The sequence below is a fragment of the Talpa occidentalis genome, unplaced genomic scaffold, assembly GCF_014898055.3.
Source record: "Talpa occidentalis isolate TD23 unplaced genomic scaffold, MPIMG_talOcc4v2.1 talOcc4.11, whole genome shotgun sequence".
Classification (NCBI taxonomy): domain Eukaryota; kingdom Metazoa; phylum Chordata; class Mammalia; order Eulipotyphla; family Talpidae; genus Talpa; species Talpa occidentalis.
In genome coordinates, this window is record NW_023601104.1 from 67683068 (window position 1) to 67696284 (window position 13217).

The 13217-nt window shown below is 37.9% G+C and overlaps 1 long non-coding RNA gene across 1 annotated transcript; it reads left to right on the forward strand.

Annotated features, from left to right (window-relative positions):
* Nucleotides 1-771: 771 nt before the first annotated feature.
* LOC129145079 (uncharacterized) lies at nucleotides 772-3124 on the forward strand. The gene is made up of 3 exons (XR_008550127.1): nucleotides 772-803; nucleotides 1340-1419; nucleotides 3106-3124. It is a non-coding gene; the product is annotated as an uncharacterized LOC129145079 (long non-coding RNA).
* Nucleotides 3125-13217: the final 10093 nt, after the last annotated feature.

The window sequence follows — 13217 nt, forward strand, 5'->3', positions numbered from 1 at the left end:
TTATCCAACTATATCCAGTCACTGCAGCATGAGTTCGATCCCCAGCCAGGAAGCTAACCCATATGGCATAGCAGACCTCTCCTGTGTCACCTGCTGCTCCTCTCAGCAGTGTACTTCAGCAGATAAGCCTGCTCTGCTCCTCATTGTGTCTCTGGTAAATCCTCTCATCTCTCCACCCCCGTACCTCTGGCTTATACCCCAGTTCTTGTATGCATAAATAAAAATAAATCTTTAAAAAAATATTATCTCAAGTATAGAATTATAAAGCGTTTAGTTGTTTCTCTCTCAAATGTTAAGACCCTTCAGAGTGTAGCAACGCCTAACCAGCCCCTATATTCTGTCCTGTGAACGATTTGCAAATAATGTAGCACAGCCTAGGTTGATGCAGATGTGTTTTTCAAAGTAAAATGTGTCCTTGAATACTAATTATTCACTAAAAATAATACTGGAGAATTTTTAGTGATGTGGAGAAATGTTTATGCCATACTGTTATGTGAAAACAGTGTTATAGATAAATAAGTGTGACATGATCCATTTTGAGATGGGAGAAAGAAAGAATATATGGAAAGAAAAAATATATACATATATATATATATATATATATATATATATACAAACACATATACACACGTATACATAGTCTCTGGAAGAATATTCTTGGAAATATTAACAGATATCTCATGATTATGAATGATTTTGTTTCTTATTTTCATCTTTTATTGCATTTTCTACAATGCACATGCATTATGTTGCAGCAAAAGAAGTAGTCATTTTCAGATATGAAACCGGATTGACTCTAAAATGTGAGTTAACTGCTATTTTCTTGTCTTTTCTATTATTAAGTCAAGTCTGTGACTGGGGAGCAGAAACAGAAATCTCGGTGGGGCTTGCCTGCCAGTCTGGGCCTCATTAGAGTCACCTCTTGTTCTCTGGGAACACTGAAGACAGCTGTTCCTGCTCTTGGCCTCAGGGCCCAGGAAGATACACTCACTGGTGTCATCTTGTCATCCTGCATCTCTCTCGAATGTGTCCTTTTTGGACAGGGTCCCTGATCTCTGCTGTAGTAGTTGAGTCACAGATGCTCCTGGTTGCTCACCAGAGCTGTGAGCCCACGGAAATCTTTCATTCCTGGATCTGAGCCAGTGAGAATAGGACTACTAAGGCAAGGGGTCTCCTTTCCTCCCACCCTAGGATCTATGTGCTTTTCAGTGGAGACTGGAAGAGGCCCTTCAGGGGAAGTAAAGCCATTAGACTCAGAGGCACACTTGGGTTTAACAAGAGGTTACCTTTCCAAAGTGGTGCTGGGGGCTCCCTGTGTTGAAAGCCAATTACTTTCTAGTAGCAACCTCGATCTCACTCACCATGGAGACCTGTGAATCTCTGCAACACAGAGGGGATGTCTGTGACGTCTTTGTGAAGGTGAGTAAACCTGGAGTTAGCTATGAATGCAGGAATCGCTAATGAGGCTGAGCTATTGCTATGGTTGTGTCATAGCAAATAACCTATCCTCTAGTTTACAAATGCTTTCTCATGATTGTCAAATCACTGCTTTCTTTATAATCTCTCATATTGAGAAAATGACCTCAGAAATTTAAAAGCTAAGATGCCATCAGGATATTGTTGTTGAACCATTTTAAAAAAGAAGATTATCTGTGCAAACAGAAACTTTATTTCAGTAGTAGACATTTCAGAGCCCCATGTATGAAACTGTTTATTTTTCTTTTATGATCAGAAAATCCATTATCCTACAATCTTGGGCATGCCTTATGTGTTAGCGGCAGGAACAAATTAAGTGCAAAGAAGCTCTTGCCCAAGAGAGCTGCAACTGATGCTTTGGTGAACTGCTACTCTCTCGATGCTAGGGGAGCACCTTAACATGATGAAATGTGAAAAAGTCTATTACCAGGTTGGGAACGATGTCACAACCCCACTGAAAACTGTTTTGTTGGGAAGTGACAAAGTAAAATGGGGTTTTGAGAAATGACTTAAAACATGTGCTAGTAAGCATGTATTGCTGGGAGTTCTGGAGATGGAGTGAAGTTAAAGATTTATTTAGTAAAGAGCTTATTGGTATGGGGAATATAAAAATAAAATTTATTAATTAAAAAAAAAAGAGCTTATTGGAAGGAGGGGAAGGAGAATGTAGAGGTGAGAGAGGAAAGTTAAGGGGGGTATACTCAGCATGCGCTAGAGCAAATTCCCTGTGGGATTGGATTATTGAGAAGTTTATGCCTGGGTGAAAGACATTAATCTCAGAAAAAAGGAAGCTTGGAAGAAGAACTGATTTGGTTGGTAAGGAGAGGATAGTTTCACATTAGACTTATTTATGATCATAGCGAGCCTGGGTGGAACCTATCAGAAATATTGACTGCAAAGAAATATTTGGGCATCATCTAAATGGCGATTGAACAGTTGAAGTATATGACAATGTCATGTAAGAGAACTTAGTTGAAGAAAACAGAATAGAAAACCTTTGGACGTAGAAGGAAAGCTGGCAAAGAACTTCTGACTCCTAACTATTGCTATATAGTTATGCAACTGGCCTACTAGGTTAAAAACCCTAACTCTTCCTTCTACTCAAGTTTTCATATTGAATTGTTCAAGTCCATCGATTGTTCCTTTAGGTACAGATGTTTGGGATACACCAGTGGTAAAGAAAGCTGTATCACAGAGGAATCTGGGAGTTATTAAGTCTATAGACAGAGTTTCAAGTCCTGAGACTGAACAAGGGCTTTCCAAGGCAAGTGTAGAAGGAATGAAGAGGACTAAGTTCTGCTCTCCGAGGGGCCTTATATGTAGAGGTGAAGGAAAGGTGAAGGAACTTGCCAAGAACACTATGAAGGGGTGATTAACAAAAACACAATGGGAGGATGAACAGTCAAAAAGTTTTGGTACAGAAGAGAAACTGTATGCTTGTAAGAGGAGTGAGTGACACACTTCAGTGGAGCCCAAGAGGCTTTCCTATGCCAAAATTTATAGGAATAATAGTAGTAGTAGCAGTAGTAACAATGGTAATAATAAAAATGATAGCAATAAATTTAACAGCAAGCGTTTACTGAGCATTTTTACTATTGATTTTGCTTTATATTTGGATCTTAATTACAGGTGAGGAAATGGAAGCACATAGGTTCTGGAACCTGTCCTAGATACAGGTGCTTTGGGTCACACCCCTAGTTTGACTGCTCAGAGGAGCTGCCTTTCTCAATTAAATAATGAATTTCTATGCAGTATTTTTCTTTTCTTTCTTTTTTTCCCTTTACTTTCTTCTTCTTTTCCCTAATAACTCAATTGATAGACCCACATGCTGAGTGATTAGCATGTTCAAGTAACTCTGTAGGAGATTTTTTTTTTTACTTGCCAGATAATTACTTTGAAAATTCCCCCTAAGTTATATCCAATTAGGGCATATTCAATCTGTTTCTATGATGATCTTTTTTACATTGATCTTGGTGTCTTTGAAAGAGCTGATAAATGTTCTTTCATCTGATGGCAGTTACATATTCACCCTAAACTTTCCCTTTTCTATGTATCCCCTCCCAGCTATCTCTTGGATTTAAGTGTGAAGGATAATAGTTCCTCAGAAGCAGCGTCTGGAGTTCCCTAAGCGCCTACCACTTTTCTCATACTTCTACATTTTTCTCATCCATTCCAATTTAGAATTAAGGCAGTAGGGCCATCTCAGAGTATGCAGTTTTGGAATTTTGCTGAAGAACAAATTATGGGGCACAATTGAAAATTTTGGAGTGAAAGAAATGAACTTCTATTAGGACATGAAATGTCCTAATAGAAGAAACATTTTGTTGTCTGCTTTTTATAGAAAACATATCTTACCTATGTTTTAAAATAAGAAGTATTTTCTTCTACATCATTTTTAATGTCTACACAGCGAGCCATTGTGTGAATGGATGTACCACGATATCTTTACCCATTTCTCTAATGAAAAATAGTTAATCTTTAACTTTTTGCTATTATAAATCCCACTGCAATAAACACTGGCAGCACAGCTTGGAGACACCTACATAGATGTGTTTATAATTTACAAAAAAAAAAAAAAAACACCTACATGGATGTGTTTCTGTCTTTTTCTTAAAGAATTTATGTGCCATTTTGACTATGTAAAAATTTTTAAATAGTTTCCCTCCTTGATTTCTTAAAAATTTATTATTGCAGTATCATTGGTTTACAACACTGGATATGATTCAGGGGAATAGATTGACACCTCCTCAGAAGTATGTCACCATTCACACCCACCACCAAGGCACCCATGGTCCTTTATCATAGGACCCTCCCCTTTTTGTCAACCCTCCCTTCCCCCTATAGTAGCCTTAATTCTGCAGTTGATTTCTAGGGTTTGTTTTGGTTTAGTTCTGTCACTTCCTTTGTTTTGTTTCACTATATTCCACATATGAGTAAAGTCGTCCAATTTTGTTTATATGCCTATATACATGCACAAAATTATTTGGAAGAATTCACAAGCTGTTATCATTTTTAAAAAAGATTTATTTATGCATATAAGAACTGGGGTACAGGCCAGAGGTGTGGGGGTGAGAGGATTCACCAGAGACAAAATGGGTAACAGAACAGGCAGAGCTACTGAAATACACTGCTGAGGGGAGCAGCGGGCAAGTCACGAGAGGTCTGCTGCGCCATGTGGGTAGCTCCCTGGCCAGGGATCAAACTCATGCTGCAGTAGCTGCGGATAGCTTCATAGTTTGCATCTTAACCCCTTGCGCCACCAGGGAGGCCCTGTTATCATTTCTTGATACTATAAATGTGTTTTTTTTCTCTTTGTTTTCAACTTTTAAAATGATAAATATGTATTGATTTGATAAAATGAAATAAAATGTTATCTTTTTGAGAAGAAGAAGAAAAAAAGAAATACTGAAATGATACAGTAAATGTTGCCTTTCAAATTGTTCTGCAGAAATAGATTCTCATGTGTCCCAATATATGTAACACTCTGATTAAAGGCCTTAAGGAAAAATTTGGCAAGTGCAGTATTAACAGAGGCAAATTCCATTCTCATTTGCCAACAGCTGAAAGGCAGATTCTTGTGGTAACATCTTTGAATTATAAACAATGCCATAATAACACTAGTAATTTGCAATCTCATCAGCTAAAATAAGAGACAATTATTGCAAATTGTATTGCTAGTATTACAGAAACTGAAATCTAATGTTTCTAAATCAAATTCCTATGGATTCCACAGGGCACTAAGTACATTATAAGATTTCACTGTACTCTGAGCATGTCCTCATTAAGACTGCTGGCTACTGCATTTTTATTGCTCTCCTGGGAGGTTTATTGAGTTAATGCTGCCAGTGAGAAGTACTATTTTCCTAGTTTTCCTGATACACTGGCTTCTGAAATAGGCCAATGGCTAATGAATGTGGTATGTTAGGTTATGATCATACATCTTTAGCACCTTCATGAAAAGTGAAGGCAATTAGAAGTCAGTGTGAAGTATGATAGAAGTAGAAAGAGTGTAAATATCTAAATATCTAAATAATCTCAGGATCAAGGTAATAAAAGATAAGAATGTCAATAGTATTAGGTGAATGCACCATATAGTTTGTGCTTTCATCATGACCATCACTATTATTTATCATAATTATCATTAGTGAATGGCTATTGAACAGTCACTGCAAGTAGTCAGTGGACAAAAGGCTCTGCTTGCACTATTGATTTCATTCTTAGAAGCCTTATAACTTAGGTATGATTATCTACCCTATTTTACAGATAAGAGAGCCAAAGTCTCCAGTTGTTGACAGACTATGTTTGTAGTCCTGTTTTTGAGAAGCTGAGTTAGGATTTGAACCCAGATCGGTTGGACTTATGATTTTTCACTATTAACCATTGAGCTATACTGCCTACTTTATAAACAGGTTAAAAATCTGAAGGGTGAGATAATCCTGAATTTAGAATAGTTTGTAAGACTTATAGTTAAGATATTCTTCCTCTAGCCTATAAAAATGCAATTACTTTTACATTTATCCTTATTCAATGACATCATATACTATTTGTCCTTTATCCTAATTCTGTCACTCAACATATTTATCAGCTCTCTTCCATCAGTCAATATATTCAATGCAGGAGACAGAAATTTTCTATATACTTTTAGGAGGAAGAAATTTCACACATATAATTAGGAACTTGGAAAATCATTGTAAAGAGTGAAACAATGGACTCTGAGCTAAGTCTTCAGAGATAATTTCCAGATTGTTACACAACTGACACAGCACAGTTGCTCTTACCTCTACGGCTACCTCTGAAGTAATGAGTTCAAAACCACAGTCCTAGTTGTGATGTAGTAATAATGTTACTACCATTGCAACTCCTGATACCCAGAAATATGTAAAAGAGACCCTGGAACACTGCTGCAGAAAAACCTTGCTTCTTCACAACCTTGCTTGACATAGAAACATGTGGAACCTCCAAATTCCACATGAGAGCCTTTATTGGTGGAATGCATTTTTCCCCCAACCATGTCTATTGAGGTAAAATTGGTTTACATCATTGGTGTCAGAGTGGGAGTAGAGGAGGGAGGGGGTTCAGTGGAGTATGGTGGAGGATTATGGGGCTTTGGTGGTGGGTATGATGTGAAAACATATGGTTGGAATGGAATTTGTACCCAGAAACCTAGATACAAAGAGGTAATTTGTTTTAGCTTTCTATCATCTCCTACCACAAGGAAAGTGAAATGGAGTTTGAGAAGTTCAACCCACAATATCAAATATATGTGAACCACAAATTTGATACCCTGTAGCTCAGGTGAATAAATATATTGTGCTTGGTGTGTGTGTGTGTGTGTGTGTGTGTGTGTGAGAGAGAGAGAGAGAGAGAGAGAGAGAGAGAGAGAGAAAGAGAGAGAGAGACAGTGACAGTGACAGAGACAGAGACAGAGACAGAGAGTGAGAAAGAGAGACTAGAGACACTCAAGTCATTGTTAAAAAGCTTGGTGGAAGCCTTTTAGCATGCTGCTAAGATATTTTTGTTCATGACTATCCAAACATGTCCATGGGCATAAAAATGTTGAATTTATTCAGATACACACTGAAGATCATACTTGTTTGCACACTTAATGAGCTTTCAAGAGAAACTGCATAAACTTGAGGAATGTTAGTGATCTGGCTCCTCCAGCTCTGGACTTGTTGACCTCTCAGAAGGAGTAATCAAAGCCTTGTCTGGAAGTTGCATATCATTTTGCATCCTCTCATTTCACCCATGTACCAAAGAGTGAGTGGTATTGTGCAGCTGCAGAAGACTCTAGTCATATAAAATTCTATGTTGAGTTTCAGGGGTAGGAAAACAACATTCACCCTGAATATTATATAAATTGCTTCCTTTGAAGCAGTTCATTGGTTTATGCCAGCTTGTGGTTGAACTGGTCAATTTCATGCTTTCCAGAGAAATTTGACCTGAAATATCTATTATAACAGTCTATTATATTTTACTCACTTCCCAGTTTAGTGACCCTGTTTTAAAAAAGATGATTTGAAGTTGATCTGATTAAGTTCTTGTTGGATTCCCATCAATTCTACTTCTGTTAGGTACTCCAAACTATCCCCATAATGGTGTATTTGTGCCCCTACGTTCTTGGATCTATCGCCAAGATAGGTTGCAGAACTCCACTGTCCTTTTTTTGAAACCAGTTCTACATGGTTTATCCAAGTTTCTTGCCCATTTTCTCCTCTCCACTTGTAGAAGGTACCGTTGGAAACACACACATATCCCCTTTGCTCTCACCATTCCTGACATGCCTGTAGAGTTCTACCCTGAAGGCCTGAGACCCTCTGCGTGAGGTTTTCTTTTTAACATGGGGAAATATTGAGTGCTGTTGACCTAGGATAAATTTCCTCCCAATGATGGGTTTGAGAAAATGTCCCAGTTTCCTTGTACCTTGGATGTACTCTAAGATGTTCACATGTTCTCACAGAGTTCTTTATCAGGATGGGGCCCCAGTTTCTATAGAGATCACCTATGTTATGTGACTAGTGCTTTCTGAAGTTGTACAATACCGCTGGCTCTACCACCTGCACCCCTATGTTTGTAGCAGCACTATTTACAATAGCTAAGCTTTGGAAACAACCCAAATGCCCAAAAATAGATGACTGGATCAAGAAGATGTGGTACATATATACAATGGACTATTACTCAGCATTCAAAAAAGAGAAACACAAGCAATTTGCAGCAACATGAATGGAGCTGGAAGGGATCATGCTCAGCGAAATAAGCCAGAAAGAAAAAGAAAAATACTGGATGGTCTCACTCATAGCAGGAATCTAGAAAACTTAAATAAGGGACCAGGAAAAAGAATAACTATAAGAAAGAAAAAAATCAAAATCAACAAACAACTATGAACCAGAGACACACTTTGGGGGGGGGGGCAGCAGGGAAAGGCGGGATTAGGGTCAAAATCAGAGGGTTGCAATTGTATGGGGAATATAAAAAGAAAAAAAAAAAAAACAAAACAAAAAAAACCCAACAATACTGCTGGCTCTACAGCACACAGGTATAGTGAGGGAGTCAAACGCTATCGTGTCTTCTCTTTCTATCTTACCATTGCCTTCTGGAATCATCTACCCAATAAAGCATTTGTACTCAAATTCTTGTCTCTCCATGGGCTGCTGGGAACCTGCTCTAGGACAAGTGATATATTGATATTTCAGGTATCACCTGTTGAGGCTGTGGTGATCATTCCTAATCACTCAAGAAACCCTGGGAAATAGTCATTGGTGTTAGGGAGTCCCTTATAATGCCCCCATCTGCTAGAATCTTGTCTCTAGTCATTATCTGTGGTTTCCTTTTTCATCTGAAGATTGTATTTCTCAAAGATAAAAAAGAAATTTAGATATTCATCAGCTCCTTTTTTTAAAAAGATTTATTTATTTATACAAGCACTGGGTACAGTCAGAAGCGCGGGAGGGTGAGAGAATTCACCAGAGCCAGAGCATGGGACACAACAGGCAGACTGACGAAATACACTGCTGAGGGGAGCAGCTAGAGCGGCAGGGGAGATCTGCGTACCATGATTGACCCTCGCCAGTGGCTGGGGATCGAACCAGCGCTGCAGAGGCTGCGGACACCTTCGCAGCCCAGCGCTCAACCGCTGCGCCACCTGGCAGGCCCCCAGCTCCTTTTTTTTAATACTCCACTCTAACCGTTCTATAGTTGATCTCTCATGAGCAGGATTATTGCTTCATTCTTTGTGTTTGAGTATAACAAAATTCCACATATCATCTTTGGTATTTTCTTTCCATTTCAATTCAGTTATTTATGCAGGCAACTTATTTTTTTGACACTGCTTCTATGGGTCTGTGACATCCTTTTATAATGACTTTTGGTCACATACTATTCTTGCCATACCTGTTTTGAAATGTGTTTTTGAAAAATGAATTCATCAGAATTCCCTGTGGTTTAAAATAGGAGAAAAGGTTTAGAGAGTATTTACTGCAAATTGTTGACCACCATAATACTCTGAAGCATGTTTACGGCTTTAGGAATAGAAAATTAAGGTTTGCCCCCAAAATTGTATTTCTATTCTTTCTTTTTCCCTCCGTCAACTCCACCTAATGGTTAGAATTATATGGTCTAACCTCACCAGCAAAAGGTCGGTGGCTCAATCCTGTAAGAAGAATGTAAAAGAAGATTATAAAGATTTTTATATACAGTCACAGCATTCATATTCATTTCCAACAGCATTAGATGGATAGCATTCATATTCATTTCTGCCCATTGACTACAGTTCTTTAGTGGAGTCAGTTTATCCTCTCCTACTTGCTGTAAGCACGAATTTTCACGTTATTTTAGTGCTTTCCTCTCTTACCAGAGTCCTCATTGCTCTGCCCTGCAATGATATTTGGCTTGCTTGCCTCATGCTTGGGTTATGAGATCCTATGCCTACTCACAAGTGTGTGCCCATCACCCAGTGCAGTGTTATGGGGGTCGTTGGGGGTGTTGAACAACTCAGAGCACGTGTGGTGCCTGGTGCCTGGGGAAGGCAGGCTTCCCTGTAGAGTCTGTGACTGGCCTTAGGAAGCAGAATTTTTCCATTTAAAATCTTGAGTCTCCTACTGTTTACTGGGAAACCGACAGTGACTGGCATCTTGCCACTTTGTAATCCTGTAGAAATTACATTTTGAGAACACAATCTCCCCATTGTGACAGGCAATTAAATAGCACATGACTAACTGAATATAAATTATATAGGTATTTTGATTTTCAAAAGTGACAGCAGCACTTTCAATTGAAAAATATTTTTGATGTTCACATGTTTGTGTTAGTCCACAAACTCTTCAGTTCTTGCTATGTAGTTCTAGTCCTGAACCAGAACTTGGGTAATGGTACTAGGATGGTTCCAGTGGTAGGAGCTGGTGTCCATTTTTCTGCTAATGCAAGGTTATGAGTGACAGGATGGGAATCGGTATTATTATCAAAAATAGGCACTGGTGTTTATTTGAAATCAATGAGAAACTTGTGGCTCACAAATTTGAGTCATAATTCTACTTGGAGGAAACATATACTTTTAGAGTTCTATGATGGAATGTGAATTGGGGGTTTTATTGGCATAACCAGCATCTTTTGTAATCTGGTCCCAGTCATGTTCTTCCCCATCCCCCCACCTGTTTCAATACCATTGTATATGGAAGATGTTCTATTTTATGAGATTCTACTCTTTCCTATTGGTGTTTCAGAAAATTAGAATTGGTGCTTTCACCTAATAAAGTTCTACAATGTTCATCCTTCTGGATGACATTTACTTTCCACACTGCTTATGGGAAGAGATGAAAGACTTGTGGGTTTAGCAATGAGTAGAGTCATCAAGGATTTTCCAGACTTACTTGAGAACTCTAATATTCTAGGAATAGTACTTTAGCAGAATTTATTTTTTGTCACTACGTTATAATATTTAGATGAGGATTCAAGAGTCTTTGAATTTTTTTTGCTCTTAGTTTCCTCTAATATGATTTTCTAGGCTCTGTAGGTTTTTTAAACTTTGCCACCATGGTCTCCCCAGATCTGACCACAAGAGACCTTTCTCAGATGCTTCATTCTCTGGCTCAGTTTTTTTGTTGTAATGGTTATCTCAATGGGCATGGTTGAATGTGGTAGACTTGATACATTGTGGAAATGTACTATGAATTCCAGAATTATCAGTGTTGAATTTTTACTTCATTAATATATGTGAGAGTTCCAAGAGTGTAATCACATACAGATATATTTTAAAAACTTTGATTTATGTTTGTTTTACAACAATAGAAGACTAAAAATGTGATCAAGAAAAAGATTCTTTAGAAAGGCATTGGAATTTGATGGCAGTAGAACTGTTGATTAAGTTAAAACTTCAAAGGCAAGTGTTCTATGTTTTGTAATTCAACAAATTACATTGATTTATGTTATGATATAGACATAAAGTCTAGTTGCATAGGGATACAGATAAACAAAGCAAAACACATTAGTGTGACAAACGCTCTGATACACATCAAGTATTGAATGTGTGAAATAAGAACACCTAACACAGTTGTTGATTTTAACAATTACCTTTTTATTAAGTTTCTATTAAGTGCTAAACACTGAAGTACTTTATTATATTATATTTAATCTACACTATAGTTCTAGGTATACATTTAATTCATGACCAATAAAGCTAGTGGGAGCACTGATATCACCATGAAATTTGAATACCGCTTTTACTGGCACCCTTTTACTTGCTATTTATCATGAAGTAAGATCATAGCAATGACTTTCTGACATACAATTGGCTGGAATTAAAACCATGCTTGGTATAATTCATTTCCCCTGATCCAGACAAAGGAGGAGGACAGATTACAATAGGACTTCTAAGCTAATTACTTAGTGGCAAGCTGTGATTCCAAAACCACAAGAGAAGAAGGCAGAAGAAATTTAATAAAAATATGCTTCAGCATGGCCTTAGGTCATATGGTATAAACATTTGCAGGGATTTTTGTTTTGTTTTGCAGCCTAAGTTCCATGCCGTAATCAGAAATATGTGGCACATGTTGAACAAAGGAAATATATACCCAACAAAGCATAGAGGCTGAGTTGCCAACCAGACAAATCCTAGAAATATGTAGTCACTTACCAGCCAGAGAACAACTACATATGTCCCCAATGTGGAAGGCATTCTGGGTGTGCATGCAAGCACATTTACACATGAGGTTAGTTTTACTCTCAGCACAGTATCACAAATGTCAGACAATAATATGCAAATTATAGCCTTTCAGTCAAAGAATGCATTGTCTTAATATTTTTTATTGCACTCCTTAGAAGTGAACAAAAAGTAAATCCCTGATAGGATCTTTGCATTTCAAAGGTGTAATTTTGATAATATCCAAAGGCCATATCCCAGGGATTCTGAAGGTGTCTTATTTCTTTCCAAATCTTCAGTGGCCACCCACCTTTTCTGAGATACCATTCCTCCCAACAGCTTGGAGTCAATATTCTCCATTCTTTACTGACAACCATCAATAATGTACCTTTGCACCATCACGTTAAAATATGAACAATGATGTAAAATATATATATAATTAAAATTCTTTTAAAAAATGTACCTTTGCTTCACAATACATGTAGAAAGATTTATATCCTAATAATCAGGTTGACAATTTGTCAGGCAGAAATGCAATTGCTGAGACAGGGGAAGCAACACTGCTGTCTTCTTTTTTTTTTTTTTTCAGATGAATGCCACAACACAAAATTCTGAGCAAATCCAGTAGTGGGTAAGAGTCTAGGGGTGATAGAGGTGAAGCTTCTGAGCTTTATTATTACTTTTCTCTCCCTCATGTTTTTGCATTACTGGGTTCTGCCTCTTTTCCCTTACTTCATAGCTGTGGATACTGGTGCCCATTTCATGCTATATATTTCCTTTGTTTGACATGTGACACATATTTCTGACTACTGCATGGAACTTAGTGTGCAAAACAAAACAAAAATCCCTGCAAATGTTTATACCATATGATCTGAGGACAGGCTGAAGCATCTTTGGTGCCCATTTAATAATATCAGAGGTGTAGAGTTAAAAACAAGCTTAAGTGGTTCTCCCTTGATTCCCCAACCCAATCCCCACATTCACTGTCCCTGCTATGTCATTCCTGGCAGGTGACTATAATACCTACAACTGATACTCCAGATGAGGAGGAAGCTTACAGTTGCAATTCCCAATTTGAACTACTCTGTTTACAGAGTTCTGCTCAAAT